This window comes from Neomonachus schauinslandi, chromosome 1 (assembly GCF_002201575.2).
Source record: "Neomonachus schauinslandi chromosome 1, ASM220157v2, whole genome shotgun sequence".
Taxonomy (NCBI): Eukaryota; Metazoa; Chordata; class Mammalia; order Carnivora; family Phocidae; genus Neomonachus; species Neomonachus schauinslandi.
Genome location: NC_058403.1, coordinates 174,188,382 through 174,206,891, shown reverse-complemented (window position 1 = coordinate 174,206,891; position 18,510 = coordinate 174,188,382).

The following is an 18,510-nucleotide window of genomic DNA, read 5'->3' as shown; positions in this document are numbered from 1 at the left end:
AAGAAAAAGAGAGAGAGAGAGTCTGAAAATCTCCACCCACTATCCCCAACCCTAAACACCTTCACAAAATTCAAGGTTCTTTTTGTTTTAATTAACTATTTCTTCTGTTTCAGAATGACCCTCAGGAGGAACTTAAAAACCTCAAACCTCAGAATGTGCAGATTCCCCTCAAGCCCCTTGTGTCATTTTTCATTTGGCACCAAACATGATCACACTCTCTAAAATGTTCAGCAGAAATTTTTTAAAGTCAAAGAGTCCCTAAAAAGGGCAGCCACGACACCTACATATACCACTTTTGTCTCTTTAAAAGCATCAGGAATTGAACCAACTGGCAAAAGGGACTACTAGTACCTTAACTACTCCCCCAGGGACAGGCTGAGGGTCTATGAAAATTGCATTAACTCCTTCAGGTGAGGTTGGACACTGACCCTCATGCTGCTGTGTTAGCTTGATCCGATGTCAGTACTTGTAGGGAGCACTGAGATCTCAAAAGGTCACAAGGATATTAAGATTTCTGTTTGTGTTCATCTCAGTGACATTTGAGATGTAGCCCTTTATTCTAAATTTTTTTAGAATTATTATTTCTAAAATTATTTCTTTACTTTACAAGAAAGTCCCTTTCCTCAAGGAGCTGAAATGAAAGACTTTTCCTTTTGGATTGGAGATCAGTTCCAGATAATGAAGTGAGAATGCAGGAAGAATATTTTGAAGTCATATGAGGTATATAGCTGGGTCCTATCTTATGACACAAGGTCAAGCGGTCACATCAGCAGAGGAAGCCCAGATGGTGTTCAATCAAAACTATTCTTAGAGAATCCTTAGGGAGATGCCACACTAGAGATCTACCTACCGTCTCTCAGCCAGTTCAATTTAGCTCTTGAAGTAATTATATATGTATTTAAGGGTACCCATGACTTGTTTTAATCAAGTATGGTAAGACATGGAGACACAGAAATGACTGCCATGAAGGATGTAACTTACTCACAGTTTCCTAGACACTGTAAGCACAGCAAACCATGCAAGCCCACATGGGGTGGTACCAGGGTCACTCACGAGGTAGAAGAACAAGGGGAAGATGTGGTTAAGAGTCTTTACGATGATTTCTTTAAGAAGGACTGGGTGAGGCAAGGTAAGCAGGCTTAGTGTTGGCTAGTTTGAATAATCTCAGTGGGCTCTGAGGCTCAAGGGCTGTCCCTAGTTGTCTATACCTGGTCCTGGGGTGACTAAGACAGGTGGCCAAAATGGCCCAGAGTGAGAGCCCAATAAAGGAGGTGGTTGGGGATATGGGCTCTGGATCTGTTGATTTTTATATGAAAGATGTGCTCTTTTACTATCTCTAGAAATTAGCTAACCCTCAGGGGTTCTGTGCCTCCAGGGTTGGGGAAGACCCAAAATGTCAAAGCATCAAAAATGCAAAATAAAAGGACATTATATGTACACAAACATACACATACGCACTCTTGTGCTGTTTTCATGACCTTCAAACGACTTCCAAATTTTCCTTTCAGTACATTTCATTTTCATCTAGTACCCTCCTCTAATGCAAGTTGTATCTGGGGATTCATCAAGGTTCTCTGCCCTTCCCTGTTCAAGGGGTGAGCTTTGACCCAAGCTATGGCTAACTTCCTCTGTTACAAAATTGAACTTTGCAGGGAGTAAAGACAAGAAAACTACTGGAACAGATTCAAGAAAATGGTCCCCCAACACCCCAACGCATTAGCTTGCAACAGATTTCCAGAGCTACTTTCGTTTTTGTCCTCTCTGAAATCCAGTTCTTCAGTATTTCCTTAAACTGAGCTTCCCCATATGTTTTCTATAAGTTCATTTTTAATATAAGCTAGTCAGCATATATTTCTGTTGCTTACAGCCCAAGAAACTGCAATGAAGCAGTCTACCTGTACATAGAGGAAGTACTGGTGATTTAGACTTTTTAATATTTCTTATCTCTTTATACCGGTTCAACAAAGTTTTCTTCCAATAACGATTGTGCTTTCTATATCATAGGAAGTGTGAAATAATCATGTAAATACTGGGGTTTCAGTTCTATGTGACAGATATATTTTCTACCATGTGCTAATAAATCGGCATCCTGTTTTCTACACCAGTCTTCTGCATTACAAGTTCGCATGATTTCTGACATTTCTCATGATAGGTGGTCACTGACAAGGGCTAGACTCTGAAACCTCAAAATGGAAGGCCAGCGCCAGTCACCTACTTTTAGACATCATCGCTCACTGAAGACCAATGCCAGGTACAAGCTCTTATCATCCTCTACTGATTCTTTGAGGTCTCGATGACACTTCAGGGACTGAGGTGGAAAGGTTAACACAAAATTACTTTCTGGAGCTTGTGGTCATAGCAACGGGAAGAGAGCTGTATCAGTGGCCGGACAATCTGCTTACTGTCTCTTGACATTAGAGCAGTTTAAGCCTTCTTAACTAGCCCCATCTTGCCTGCCAGCCTGTGTGGATTTTTTCTCATTGGTCTGTGACTGAGTGTCTTCGCTCTCTATTCACACAAGGGCCACATTGTCTGGTCAGACAATGGCTGAATTGGGTCTTGAGGCAGAGGGGTTTTGACAGCTTGAATACATCCAAAAATAATGTCAAAGCAACCAAGGGCATTGAATGATACTTGCAGTTGTGTTGTCCTCTGCTCTTTTATTACTCCTTGAAAAAGGGACTATCTTCTCACACAAAAGGTCATTCAAGGTGGGGTGATCATGCCCCTTGGAAAAGGAACAGGTGATTGTAAATTCAAGTTTAGTGATGGTCTTCTCCAAAACACAGTTGTTGAAAAATGAGTGCAAATATATTGGAAGTGGATATTGTCAGAAGGCCAATCTGGTCTCAGGAAAGGGGAGAATAATATGGTATATTTTGTCCTTAATCCCTAAGATAGTATATGCCATTCCTAAAGAAAATTTGTATCAAAAAAACATATCAGACACAGACATGAGAACATGAATCCTGAAATCCCGTATTTCAGGAAAGGTACGCAAGGACTTTCAGCCCTATGGCAATACACCAGTAGCATTAGTTGCTGCTGACTGTGTGGTACTGGCTTGTTGCCTGGAAAGCAGACTTTGGGGTATTTTTTACAGCAATCAAGAAGGTTTCATTAAAAGATAATTAGTATCAGACAACACTGGGAAAGCCTTTCATCTGATTCATCAAGCTCATAAACAAGATAGTCCCAGCATGCCACCGTTCCATGAAATGAAAAGACATTTGTTCTCCTGAATTACGATCAGTGGCTCTTCAACGTAAGTCTCCGTGGCCTAAAGAGTCCACAATGCTCAGTTGTTCTTTGCCAAGGTCCATTTGGTTTAACTTTTTGTTCTCTTTCCTTCATGTTGGAAATGCAAGGATTTCCCCTGGCTAAACATTAGAGGCCAAAACATTTAATCCACTAGTTACCGAGGGCTCAATATATTTCAGAGGTTGCTGAGCACTTTACATGCATCTCTTCATTTACCCTTCCATTGCCACCAATAGCATCCCATTTTACAGGTGAGGAAAATAAGACCCTGCAATCTCCCTGCTGAAAACATCAATAGCCACCCAATAGGTTTAAAATAAAAACCTCAACTTCTTATGGTAGCTGGTAAGGTCCTGCATGATCTGGCCTCTGCCTACCCTTCTGACATTATCTCTGGATAGGCTCCTGCTCATACACTCTCTTTATTCTATTTCTTGAACTCATGGAGTATATCCCTGCTTCATAGCCTTTTCTCTGGCTGTTTCCTTTGTCTGCAATGCCCTTTGGCCAGCTCTTCATAATTGGCTACTCCTTATTATCCAGGTCTCAGTGCTAATGTCACTTATATGGAGAGTCCTTTCCTGACCACCTTTCTAAATGACTTCTCCCACTCTATTCCTTTCTTTTATCTTTTCCTCAATAGCATGTATCACCATATGAAATTAGCTGTTTAATAATTTATTTTTATATCATATTGCCCAATTTTAATGTAATCCTCATGTCAGATACCTCAGTGTTGTTCATCATCTTCTACTCACTCACTTGGGATGTTTACTTTAAGTGCATGATAAATATCTATTGATTAAATGCATGTGTGAATGAATGAGTAAGCTTCAGGGATTATAGGTGATTCACCAAAGGTCATATAACTCTTAAGTGACAGAGGCAAGACTCAAATCCAGGTCATCCTAATTCCAAAACTCAAATTCTTTTTTTTAAACATTTTTTTTTAAAGATTTTATTTATCGGGCACCTGGGTGGCTCAGTTGTTAAGCGTCTGCTCTCGGCTCAGGTCATGGTCCCAGGGTCCTGGGATCGAGCCCCGCATCAGGCTCCCTGCTCTGCGGGAGGCCTGCTTCTCCCTTTCCCTCTCGCCTGCTTGTGTTCCCTCTCTCGCTGTGTCTCTCTGTGTCAAATAAATAAATAAAGTCTTTAAATAAAAAAAAATATTTTATTTATTTATTTATTTGAGAGCAAGACAGAGAGCATGAGCAGGGGGTTGGGTAGAGGGAGAAGCAGACTCCCCACTGAACAGGGAGCCCAATGCAGGATTTCATCCCAGGACACCGGGATCATGACCTGAGCCGCTTAACCAACAGAGCCATGCAGGTGCCCCTCAAAACTCAAATTCTTTTTTTGTTTTTAGTATGTTATGTTAATCACCGTACATCACATTATTAGTTTTTGATGTAGTGTTCCATGATTCATTGTTTCCATATAACACCCAGTGCTCCATGCAGTACATGCCCTCTTTAATACCCAACACCGGGCTAACCCATCCCCCCACGCTCCTCCCCTCTAGAACACTCAGTTTGTTTCTCAGAGTCCATCGTCTCTCATGAAAACTCAAATTCTTAATCACTGTCCTATATTGTTTCTCTGTGGAGCTTTAAACTTATCAACTTGCATTCATCATTTCAATATGTGCCCAGAGAAATTGGGCTCCAAAGAAGCAGGGGATGGAGATCATAACCAAATATGTGAAAAAATGTAGGCCTGATATTCAACTGGTACACCGTAGCATTACCATATTGATGTTAAAATATTAAAATGCTTCTGTAATGATTGGCATGGAGCCATTGCTACAAAATCTCCAAGTCACCCTCTTAGTCCCTCCCTTGACACCGCCTCAAGATTCGGAACAACCTCCTCTGGATCTTTACTTGATCCAGTAACTAAAAGATTTACACCTGGCATAGAAGCAGGCATCCAGGACCATTCTCATCCATTCTGACTGATCATACCCACTGATCAACATTTCTGAAAAAACACTGAAGACAGTCATCATAAAAGCCAAGTTCTTAACTTGGTCTACCCTTTGTCAAGATATAAAGCCTAAACTGCCGTATCAGCTCAGCTGTAGGAGGATAAGCATGAAAGTTTTTTTCCCTTTTATCTCATCAAATGCTTATTATAAATTTAATAATTTTAAATAAATTAAATTAAAACTTAAAAAAAAAAAAGAAAAGGATAGGCAATAGTGGTGGCTATTGTGAACTCTTAATTGAACTGGCAAACCTGAAGTGTCCTGAATAAGATTTAGAGTCCTATAAGGGACCATTATAATCATTTTCCTTCAACTTTAGCTTTTACTTCTCTTTTTGTCCCAGGCTTCCCATTTGTATTGAATGCTTAAGAGTGACCTGATGAATAAGCTAGTGTTACAATGATCTGTGGGATACAATAATGGCCAACATTTACTGGATATTTACCATGTTGGGAATTAGGAATGATGCTAAATATATTATGTATGCATCATTCATTTATTCAAATTCCAAACTAAGAACTACAATCCTCACAATACAATTCTATAAGGTACACAACATCATTCTTCTTTCATAGACAAGAGAACTGGGTATTGCAGACGTTTGTAACTTGTCTTAGGTTATGCAATTTCTACTAAGTGTTGGAGTTCAAATTTGAACCAGGGTCTCACTGATTGCAGAGTAAGATCTCCTAACCACTCTGCAGAACTCTCTCTTAAAAAGGCAAGCTTGACTAGTTTTCCAAATTTCTAGTTAACATCTCCACCAAGAGAACAGAAAAAAAGTAGTTTGTCTGGAAGTTCTTGTTAATGTGAAATGATTAACTCTTTTGAATTTAAGCAAAGAACACAGCAGTGGTTATCTGTTTTTGCTTTATAACTTTTCCATATGTTTCTGTTCCACCAGCATATGGTAATGTTGAATTTAAGACAGTTCCATCTGAAAAACAATTAAGCCTCAGGATGAAACTAAACCCTAACACGTGCCTGCAAGTCCATGTCACGAAAATGCTGTTCCTGGCACATTTGTCAGTCTAACAGATAAAAGGCTGTATTAATTGCTTCTGGGGTTTGGAGATAATCCCTTCGCCTTCTCTAACTTATGACTACCATTAAGACACTTAACACAGCAGTGGCATGGGCAGAAGAAATCCTGCCTGATAAAAAAAACAAAATGAAGTCATAGGAGGAGCTGTGGTGAGGGAAAAAAGCCTGTAAAGTATTTTTTTTATTTTTTTTATTATTTATTTTTTTTAAAAGATTTTATTTATTTATTTGAGAGAGAGAGTGAGAGAGAGAAAGAGCACAAGAGGGGGGAGCGGGAGAGGGAGAAGCAGACTCCCTGCCGAGCAGGTAGCCCGATGCGGGACTCGATCCTGGGACTCCGGGATCATGACCTGAGCCGAAGGCAGTCGCTTAACCAACTGAGCCACCCAGGCGCCCCGCCTGTAAAGTATTATTAACTAATTAGTCAATGTTTATAAAGAGCCTTAACAATTAGTCTCACTATATATATTTAAAGGATCATTTTATTGATAGTGGGGCAGTACAGGTCCTCTTTTGGGTAGTGGAGGGGCGTTGAACGGAATGGAGATGGGTATTGAATGGCAAAAGCCATTTTACCTAGTTGTCCCTCCATCTTTCTATATTTAAAATACCTAAAATTTTCAAGCTATCAAGTAAAACAAGCAAACTACAGCAGCTCGAAACTGTTTGGAGACTAATCATCCGGGCTGAGGATAACCCAGGTCTTCAATCATCTTTCCTAGATGGAATTGGGTTTTGCACTTTTCACACACATTGGCAACTTACAAGAATGTATGTAGGATAGTGGGAATGAAATAAAACTCCACGTATTTTCTTTCAATCCAGTCCTTTTGCCTTTCCACTGGCACATAATTTTTGTTTTTCTTCCATGTGCTAGGTTCTCAGCTTGGTATTGTTTTAGAAGTCAGCTCGGAAGCCAACAGAAATCTGGGTGTTGCCCCAACCACGACTTCATGTGCACACACAATAGTTATAAAGCAAACCACACTGATAAGTGGGTAAGTACTGAATGAGACGCACTGACATAAAAGGTGACTGCAAGGAAAGAAAGGAGATGGCAGTGGCCTGGAGAAGCAGAACACTACTGCTTACTGAGCACCTGTGAACTATGTAATGTTATTCAACCATTGTGATAACCATACACGATAGGCATTCCCTTAGACTATTTCATAACTGCTCGGAGCCTTTGAGTGGTTAGCTGGCTTGCTGAAAAGCCCAAGTCTTGTAAGTGACAATGCTAGGTTAGGAACTCATCTTTGACCCTAAGATGCACCTTTCTGTTCCATAAGAAGTTTACTCAAAAATAGCTCCATCTCTTTCACGGTTTTGAGAAGACCTCAGGAAGAAGACAAAAATTGTGCAAGTCCTTGAAAGGTGGATTAGACTTATACAGGCAGACAGAGAGTGTGTTTGTTTCAGGACAAATAATTTGTTCAGAGAACAAGAGCATAAGGGGGATGTGGGATAGGCTGAAAAGGTAGACTGGTGTCAGATCTTAAAAGGCCTCAAATGATCGTTTTTGAAACACAGAGTGATATGTTTTATATGGCCTCAAAGAAGATAAAGCTTATATACCAGTGGCAGTGCTGAAAATGATTTGCTGCAGGGAGAAGTCAGCTACCTAGGGATTTGATACGAGAGCTGTTATGGGCTAAATTGTATCCCTTAAAAAATTCTTATGTTGAAGTCCTAACTTTAGAATGTAATGTGATCATATTCGGAGATAGGGCCTTGACAGAGATAATTAAGTCAAAATTTGGTCTTATGCATGGGCCCTAACTCCATATAACCGGTGTCCCTATAAGAAGAGAAATAAAACACATACATGGACAGAGGGAGGATGATATTGAAGACACAGGGAAAAGCCAAGGGGGAGAGCCCTAGAACAGATCCTTCCCTCACAGCCCTCAGAAGGAATCAATACTGCTGACACCTTGATCTTGGATTTCTAGCCCCCAGAACTGTGAGAAAATAAATTTCTGTTGTTTAAAGCCACCCCCCACCCCCCATGGCCCCAGTCTCAGATACTTTATCTTGGCAGCCGTGGCAAACTAACACAAGGGCTGATGCCTAACTCTAGGTCTCAATGTAAGCAAATCAGTACCTTTCCACTTTGGCTCAACACGACATCAGTACCCTTCTGCTCTGTCCTAGCTTCCTGGTCTCACCATTTATGCTCGGCATTTTAAAACTCGTCCTACATCCTTCATATCCAAACCTCATTATATCAAAAACGGAATAAACTGAGGCACCTTACTGGGTCTCTTCTGTCTTGTGTGTACAATTAATCACTTCCCATTTTTCACCTCCTTTCTTGCTTATTTCCTCCCTCCTTTCATTTAAACCCCAACCACACTGCTTTAACCCATTCATCCCCAAGGTAGGAAGATATGTCTAGGGCAATTAACTCCATGCAATATGCCAAGATGACCCGCACACTGCACAGGAGCTCATGAGGAATAGTTAAAACATTTTTGGCAAATTCTGAGTCACAGAAATTCCTTTTTATCCTCAATATCCCGGATGACAGTGTTCCTATTACAATGTAACTGTAGGTCTGCAGAGTGGTGCAGTTAAAATATATGGACCATAACTTTGTGTCTTTTCAAAGGTACTGAGCTCAGTGAAGATCTCAGCACTGCAAACTGAGGCCAGCTTTATGTATGTCAACAATTAAATGTATTTTTCAGTAATTCATGTCAAGGAAATTAAATTCACCTTGCTTTATTTTTATATTGCCCTATTTAAAATGAAACATTATTTTCCTCTCTTCCTCTACTGAACTTGAAGTTGCAAAAGAGTAGGGATATTGTCAGTGTTCACTGTGGTATTCACTAAACCTAAAGCAGGTCTCTGAGTATAGTAATCATTCCATACATACCTGTTCAATGAATAAAAAGACTCCCTATGACTTCAAATGATGGAAAGCTGATGACACTGCTTCACAGAGATAGATTAATTGGCTGGAATTTGGCGTACAGTTAAGGATGTATCGGTAAGTTCTTCTAATTCATTGAGACTGAAACCATGTTAATCACTGGAGGTGAGGGAGAAATATTAGTGCTTTAGAAAGTCAAAACATATAGAAATATAGGCTGAAGCCTCAATGAGATAAGTTTTTACTCAGTAACAAAATCAATCAAATTTACTGCTTTAGATCTTGTTAAAAATAAGACAACAGGTCCAAAATGAAGTCAATTATGCTAAGCCCCACATCACCGAAACAAAACTTAATTGCCATTTGGCTTTCCCAGAAATGGTACCTTAAGCCAGTCAGTCAGGAATCACCTGGTCAGCACTAGTTATGTAATCTGCCTGATAGACACCTACCATCCCTATAGGGTAAGTAGCACTGCAATAACCAACCTGCTTTTTTTGCCTAGTATAACTTCCTTGCTCTCCCTCCCTTCTGCCTATAAAAGTCTTTCATTTTGTCCAGCTCCTCAGATCTCCTTTCTATCTGCTTGATTGGATGCTGCCTGAGTCATGAATGATTGAATGAAACCAGTAAGATTGTTAACATTTACTCAAATTTTGTTTTTTAACTATCTAAATAAAAAAGTAATAGCCTCTCCTCCTAGAAAGCCAGGGTGGGTGAAGATAGTACCCACACATTAATATTTTTGTCCCCATTATACTGGGACTTAATTTCCCAGAATCACTGAATTGATAGGCATTTAACATATTTCTTACAAAAGCAATGGGAATAGCCAAAATACATAAATTGTCTTGGGAACATTCACAAGGTAAGAATTTTTTTTTTTTAAGATTTTATTTATTTATTTGACAGAGAGAGAGAGCACAAGCAAGGGGAGTTGCAGGCAGAGGGAAATGGAGAAACAGGTTCCCTGTAGAGCAGGGGGAGCCCGATATGGGACTCTATCCCAGGACCCCGGGATCATGAACCTGAGCCAAAGGCAGTCACTTAACCAACTGTGCCACCCAGGCACCCAAGGTAAGAAATTCTTAAATGTACCTACAGAGATGGGCAGGTGGTGTACTGCAGCAATCAAAGACAGGTCCAGCTTCATACTAGCTTAAAGAGACATTGACAACTCACAGCCCCAGCTGGTAAAATAGCCATATTTTGAATCATGTCCACAAACTTGCCAGAGTTGATTGGGCCAAAGGTGAGAACACAGCCAAAGGCAGCCTCCTTTTATGTTTGCTCATGACAAGGCATAAGGGAGACATGAACCAATGTGTTTCCCTCTTCCAAGCACCTAATCTCGAAAATACCAAGAGAATGAGGCAGATCACAGTGAGATCAAGGCTGACTGATATTGGCTGAGAAACCATAAAGGCCTGGGTATGAGCTAAAAGTATCCAGGAGCAGATATGATCAGAAAGCAAAAACTGTGAGATGGAGAAAAGACATTTGCAGTCAGCTAAGTCAAAATTGGCTTTCCCCGTGACTTCAGCCTACGATAGCTGCGTATTTTGACTCTGTAAGGCTCTGGAACTTATTTTCACCTTTAAAAGGCCAAAACAGGGCTGTCAGCAGAGGATCCTGAGCTCTCTGTGTCCCTGATACCCTTCAGCTCCAGGTCCTGAGTCTAGCCTCATGATGAACCCCCTCACTCCTGGAGAAATATGAATGAGTCTTTCTCAGCAATCAATGGGAACTAAGAAGAACAGAATGTGAGGTCTAAGTGGCTTCCTTCCCTAACACAGTCATAAGTACATCTGAACAGTCACTATAAGATGACAAAACCTATTGTTAAACCGTTTGCTTTTCTTTATACCTACTTTGGATAAGGACCTCCTTTAGGTCCTCTTGTGCACTACAACTGTTCTTTTTTCCAATTCATGACATAATTTTTACTCATGCCCTTGACTGGTAGGTTGTTTATTTCTTTCCTGTCTTAAGCAGATGGGGTACACGCTCCAGACACAAAAAAACCCTAACCCAACATAAGGATTTATAGCCAGACAAAGGAATGCTACAGGGATGCCAAAATAAATAATGCCAAGAGAACTCATTTAACTGTTTTTGGAAATGTCAATGCTGTATTTATTCTCAATAGTTCCTTTGTTTGGGTAGATAAGGTATTTTCTATCTTTTTCTCAGTTTCCTCAATAAACAGCCTTATGAATGCAATGTGTGGGTCAGGGAATGGAATAAATAGATGAGGGAAAGAGTAAAAATCTTTGCTCTTATAACTGCCCCTATTTTTGTCTATGATTGCTGAATTGCTTGTGAATTCTTCTTTGGATATTTTTCTCATGGCAAAAGTGAAGAAAATAGAATGAATCCTTTTAAAGTGGGGGGAACCTATAGCCTTTTTCTGCTGATTCACATACAGCAATAATAGTTGCATTCTAATATAAAAGACAGGAAGTGGATAGCCGCTCTTTCTGCCCATGGATTCTGTCTCTGGGCTTTAATAAAACCACCATTCTGCACCAAAGACATCTCAAGAATTCTTTCTTCGTCATCGGGTCCAGACCTCACCCCACCAAACCTCACCTATATCCTAAACTACATCATATGGCACCCAAACGTGGGGCTTGGAGTCTTTTCCTCTGCACTCTGAGCTTCTCTGCAAACTGGGACACCATTGGAAACACTGGTTATTTTACCAAGGCTTTGACTGGAATGTCATATTTGAGAGAGACTTGCAGAGACTCAGCTGTGACCAAACAGCTCTAAAGAACTAAGGTTGACTTTATGAAACATGGAGCTATAAAGCCCCTTGGAAATGTTGGCCTGATACCTTGCTTCCAGAGTTTCAGCAGCCTCACTAGTTGTCATTTCTGGAGTCTCCCTGCCCGGTGCCAAGACGCCTTCATTGACGTAACTTCCTGCTGACAGATGATCCTTCCTACTCAAGCAGGTTCACATATGTTGTCCACATTGGATTCAGCTGCCCCCCCCTTCATAACTCCCCTTTATGTTCCCCAACTGACCAATATTGACCCATAGGTAAGGACATCTCTATGCCCCTATTCAGCAGGAAGAAGTTACAGAAGATGAGACCTTCCACCTTCCACAACCTTAAAGATTTAAGGGTCACAATTGTTCAGGGGTGAAATGATGAGGGAGCACAAGGCTAGCTGAGGATAAAGCACAAGCTGACACCCTGAACCCCCACCCCCCCAGTCCTGGATGGGATACTTGTGACATTCCTCCAGGAAGCTCCCAACTGTCTTAATGTTAATGCCTTGCTAGAGGGAAAGACAACCTTAACTTGACAATGGCTAGGCCTCCCCTTTTCCTGTGAGTCCTCTCTAGCATTTGAAAGTTCTTTTTTTTTTTAAGATTTTATTTTATTTGAGAGAGAGAGAGAGCATGAGCAGAGGGAGGGGCCGAGGGAGAGGGAGAAGCAGACTCCCCATTGAGCAGGGAGCCTGATGGGGGGCTCGATCCCAGGACCCCAAGATCATGACCAGAGCCGAAGGCAGACACTGAACCGACTGAGCCACCCAGGTGCCCCTGTAGTTCTTTTGAGAACCTTTTCCCCTACCCCCAACTCCCAAGCATATAATGAACTACCACTCACAACCCCAGGGCAGCAGCTCTTTCTGCCCAAGGTCCTGTCCCTGTGCCTTAATAAAACCACCATTTTGCACCAAAAAAAAAGACAGGAAGTGGGAAGGGAGTGTTACTATTTCATGGAAAATATTATTGATCCTCTTGCTTATTTAGGCTTTATTATTGTTTATAAAGTTGGCAATTTAAAATATAAAACCCTTTACATGTGCAATTCCTAGGGAAAGAAAACCAAACAAATTATACTCCTATTTGAGAGAGGAAATCTAAATGAGTATTTGCACACTCTACAGTTAGATCATTGATTTTGTGTGCTCGGAGGCAAAGCTAAATTACAGCATCTTAAAAATATTATTCCAGCTGTGAAAAACTTAAAAGATGGGACTTCATAGACAATGCCACAGTCCTGTTTGTCATACAGGTTGTCCTGACTTAGCCAGTCCTGATTCTACACATGCTTAAATTTTGGTTTTAATCAATGCGTAGCACCCAACCCTGCCCCCTCCCTCTCTCAAATCTTGTAGTCCCAGATCAATGGAATAGAAGCCAGAGTCCAGAATTAGATCCAAATACATATGGTAAATTGATATTAGTATTTGATAAAATAGGTACAGCACGTCGGTGAGGGAAAATGGATATCTTTCTTAGAAATAATAGTTGTAGTTCTCATTTATTGCCTAAAACAAAATAAATGCCAGGAGGATAAAAAATTAGACATAGAAACACAAACATGTTTGAGAATAAAACATGGAGGAATGTTTAATACAAAAAGATTGGTTATATTTGGCTTCAAGTAATAATATTCTATGTGGGAAAATTACGAATGAAGTCAAAAAGTAATATTTAATAAGCAATATTTGCAATAGAAGTCATGAAAAAATGGTTGAGTTTTTCTTCATATAAAAATAACAATTGCAAATCAAAAAGAAATAGGGTAACAACCCAATATAAAATTTGCAAGAGACATGAAGGAATAACTCACAGACAAAGTAAAAGTGGCATTTTAAACATATTAAAAACAAAAAGTTCAACTTCACTCACAAGTAACATGACTATAAATTAAAGTATTGTCACTTTCACCTATTAAATTGGCAAAGATATGGTAGCTAATATTAATACATTCTCTGTTCATGAGTTTTATGGACAGAGATGGACAGTCTGATGAAGCTTTGGTGGGAGTGTAAATGGCACAATCTGTACTGAGGGCAATTTAAGAATATCTTTCAAGATCACAAATATTTGTATCCTTTAACCAAATAATTTCATTCCAAAGAATTTATTTTCCAGATAGTCTCAGATGTGTTAAAAGATGACTATGTAAGAAAGTTCTTAGCTGAAGTCTTAATAGCAAACAATTGGAAATAACCTATCAATCTTTCAGTATGGGACTCATTAAATAAATTATGGTACAGTCACATAAAACATTACTATAACATCATTAAAAAGATCCACTTATGCATGTATGATGTGGGAAAATGTCCAGTATATATTCTTAAGTTAAAAGAAAGCAAGCTAGGGGCGCCTGGGTGGCTCAGTTGGTTAAGCGACTGCCTTCGGCTCAGGTCATGATCCTGGAGTCCCTGGATCGAGTCCCGCATCGGGCTCCCTGCTCAGTGGGGAGTCTGCTTCTCCCTCTGACCCTCCCCCCTCTCATGTGCTCTCTCTCTCTCATTCTCTCTCTCAAATAAATAAAATCTTTAAAAAAAATAAAATAAAAAAGAAGAAAGCAAGCTATAGAATAGCAGGTACAGTATGCTATCATTTGTGTAAATAGCCATGCATACACTTGCATATGCTTATAGCCTCTCCTGAAGAGCACACAGAAACAGGTAACAATGATTGGTTTTATAGGAGAGAGGAGAGAAGTGGGCTGCTGGGAAAAAGAAGAAACAGATTTTCTTTTCACTGTTGATCTGTTGTACCTTATGAATGTTGCATCTTGTACCTTTATGTACTCTTTATTCAAAGAGAGTAAATTACTTTAAACACTTTCTTTCTAGTTCTATTTCTCCACTCAGAAAATCCTGTGTCTTTTATAAAGTGAACTGACTTCACCACATCCCATACAGCATTTAGTAGGCCATTACTATTTGTGAAATTGATGAATGAGTAGTTAGCCTTTTGCCAACAGGTATTTGAATGGCTGGTTCCAACCAAAGGAAGCATGCATCCTGAGGCGTGCAAGTGTATGGGACTTAACTCATATAAATTCGGACACTCCCAGCAATGCCACCATCCATGACCATGCTGACTTCCAACATTGCACTTTGCTCTGTAACTCCCTATTAAGATGCTTATTTATTGGATGCTTCCCCCATGAGACTATAAACTCCATGAGGGTGGGGGCTCTTCTGTTTTTGTTTGATCTGTACCTCCAGTATTTAAAAATTATATACCATTTTTCAGACAAATGGAAATGAGTATCCAATACTAATTTTAGGAAGAATGACTGAATAGAGGCATGTATAAATCGATTTAGCAACTTTTCCACATAACATGGTTAACGTTAGAGAAAGCCAACAAGACTCATTTTTTCCAGTAAATTATTTCCTCTCTATTATTTCCAGTAAATTATTTCCTTTCCAGTAAATTATTTCCTTTCTGGGTCTTCTAAAACCAACAGTGAAATGATGCACAATGACAGGGGCTTTAAACTGTAATGGCACACAGACTCATTCATACAATCCAGGATTTTGATAACCAAGCCCCACCTTGGATCTACTGAAAAAGAAGCCCTAGAAGAAAGGATGCAAGGTTTCTGAAGTTTTCTAAAGCACCTGGATGACTTGGCTGGATCACTAGTTTTAAGAACTATTGATCTATGAATAGACAATCCCACCACACATCCTTACACACATCATTCAAGAGGGAAATAAGGTGCCCACAAAACCAAAAGCTAATAAGAAAAAAGGCAAATAGTTGGGAAATAAATAATGTATTTAATTCTGAACTGCTTCAGAAGTTCTCCCTTAATGGTGGTAATATTGCGTGCAACCTGGAGTCATTTAGAAACAAGATGGTGGAATGCAGATGCTTTACTGACAAATCTTTTGATTCCAATAACAGTGAGACCTACTAAATCAACTTAAACAATGAAGGGAATTTACTGACTCAACACTGAAAAGTAGTCTTGATTTCAGGTAAGACTTGATCCAATCACTCACATTATGTTACTAATGTTAAGAGTAAGATACTAATGTCACTTTTTCTGCCTCCTTCTCTTTCTCCATGCTGGCATTTCAATCCTCAGGTTTCACACAGTGAATGACCCTGCAGGAACTTTCAGGCTCTCCCCTTATGATGTTAAATGACTGCTACTATTCATTATATACACACACAGACATTATATACACACTCCCACGTTACCCAAGGGAAGACAGACACTTTGCTTTTATTCCTCCAAAACATATGGCTGTGAATGGGGGAAAGATGGCTTACTGGAGAGGACATGAATGTTGTCTAGGATGGAGGCTAAGCAAATGCCCTCTGCAATTAGTATCTCTCATGTTTTACTTGAGTATTTAACCAAATGATTCTACAAGGTACAGAACGAAGAAACACTAGGATTTCTCAGGCTGAAGGAAGTTCAAAGAGCATGGCTGTAGAAGATAGAAGTAGTGAAAGGAAGCCAGAAAGGTAAACTCTAATAATGGGCTCTGCAAAAAGCTGACAGAATCTAGAAGAGTCCAAGATGAGAAGAAAGAAAAGGAATACAACCCCCCCCACACACACAGAGGAAATAAAGGGATGTGCTGTATGCAGCAAATAGCCCAGTACAAAATCTATTTAGAAGGTGAACATGAGAAAAAATTGAAAGAGCTTAAGACAGGATTCTGACAAGAAGCAGAGTCAGGGAGAGCATGTTAAATGAAGAAGCTCAAACGTGTCCATGGTCAGCCTGTGGGTGGCAGCCAATCTGCTGCTAAGTGGGGGTCCCACTACCAAAAGTCAAAATGCCACTTTTTGGGGATTGCTTTGTTTCCTGATTCATCAAAATCTGATTGGATTTCCTACTTTCAAACTTTAGGGATGGAGGGATGGATTAGGAAAAGGTTTCTCATTGAACACAGGTAATTCACAAAGCTATTTATTTATTTATTTATTTATTTATTTATTTATTTAGAGTGCATTAGCAAGTGAGTGGAGGGTGGGGGAGAGAGGCCGAGAGAGAGGGAGAGAGAGAATCTTAAGCAGGCCCCATGCCCACAACCCTGAGATCATGACCTGAGCTGAAATCAAGAGTCGGATACCCAACCAACTGAGCCACCCAGGCGCCCCTCACAAAGCCCTCTTAAGGGCACTGCTTGAGGGCCTAGTTACCCCAGCATGACTTCAACCCAGCTACAAGTCCAGGGCAGCTGGTGTGCTTCCTAGTGTGTACAGAGAGAGGGTGTGGAGGCAATGTCTGCTGACACCAGTCATCTCAATAAAAAATGAAAAAAAATATGTCCTATGGATTTTCACATGGGGCCAGCAAGCAGCTTTTGTCAAAAGCATAGGAGGCTTTGTTCCTGGCATCAAAAGGGGGAGAAAAAAAAATGAAACCTGTTGGCAACAGAGTTAGCCACAGTGGAGCATCTAGGGGATACAGATAGCAATGCATCAAAGGGTTTGTTTTAATGATACCTGCAAACAGAACAGAGCTGTGCTTAATGGCTTTCTGCGGTACTTATGTTCTCTAGAGCAAGGACATGGAAATAATAGTGCTCAAAAAGCGAACTGGGATGTAATTTAGTGGAGTGAAATGAGACAAGTAATCCCAGTGTATGTATGGGAGGATTTATATTATCTCTATAAGCTACAAAATATTGATAGCACTGAAAAGCAATTAAAAAGAAAAGGAAAATTATCTTCTTAAAAGTTTCTTTTGTATTACAGAGTTTATTATCATCATGAGCTAGGGTTACTACTCCCCCTTTTGGCAAAGATTCTTTGCTTGACCAAACTCTAGTCAGGTTCCTGAATCTTCTAGGTCCATCTACACATGTCCTTGTGAAATTCAATTTTATTAAGAATCCTCGGTTTAACCAGAACCATCCCCTCCATATCTGATCACCCTCAATATCTCATCATGCTCCCCATCCTCTACCTACCCCCAGGTGACATCCAATTACCTGGCCTGTCCTCAGCAAGAATCCTGCTAGGTTGGTTTAGCCAGAACCCCACTTAACCCTGATTTTTCCTGTTAGTAATTTTCCATCCACTAACCCCGGCCCTGCTCCTTGGCTATAAATCTCACTTGCCCGTGCTGTATTCATAATTGAGCCCTGTTGTATATAGAGGTCTCTCTTCCTCTATTGCAATCGTCCTGAATAAAATTTGCTTTTAATGCTCTATTATCCAGCTCTGGCTTTTCTTGTACCTTTTGCAGTCTGCTGTATCCCCTGACATCTGAATAGCCATGGATTTGAAAATATGTGTTATTTCTGCATACATCTGTCTTGGATTTAGGAAGTCTACTCTGGTTTTCTGCAACATCCTTCATAATTAGTACTCTGTGACTCTGATATCATGTGGAAACCCCCAAGTGCATTTGTTTCATTCTGCAGTTACTTCAGTTACTTAGTCAATTTGTCAAGGAATGAGACAATTCATTGAAGAAGAAGAAGGAGGAGGAGGAGGAGGAGGAGGAGGAAGAGGAGGAGGAGGAAGAGAAGGAGGAGGAGAAGGAGAAGGAGAAGAAGAAGAAGAAGAAGAAGAAGAAGAAGAAGAAGAAGAAGAAGAA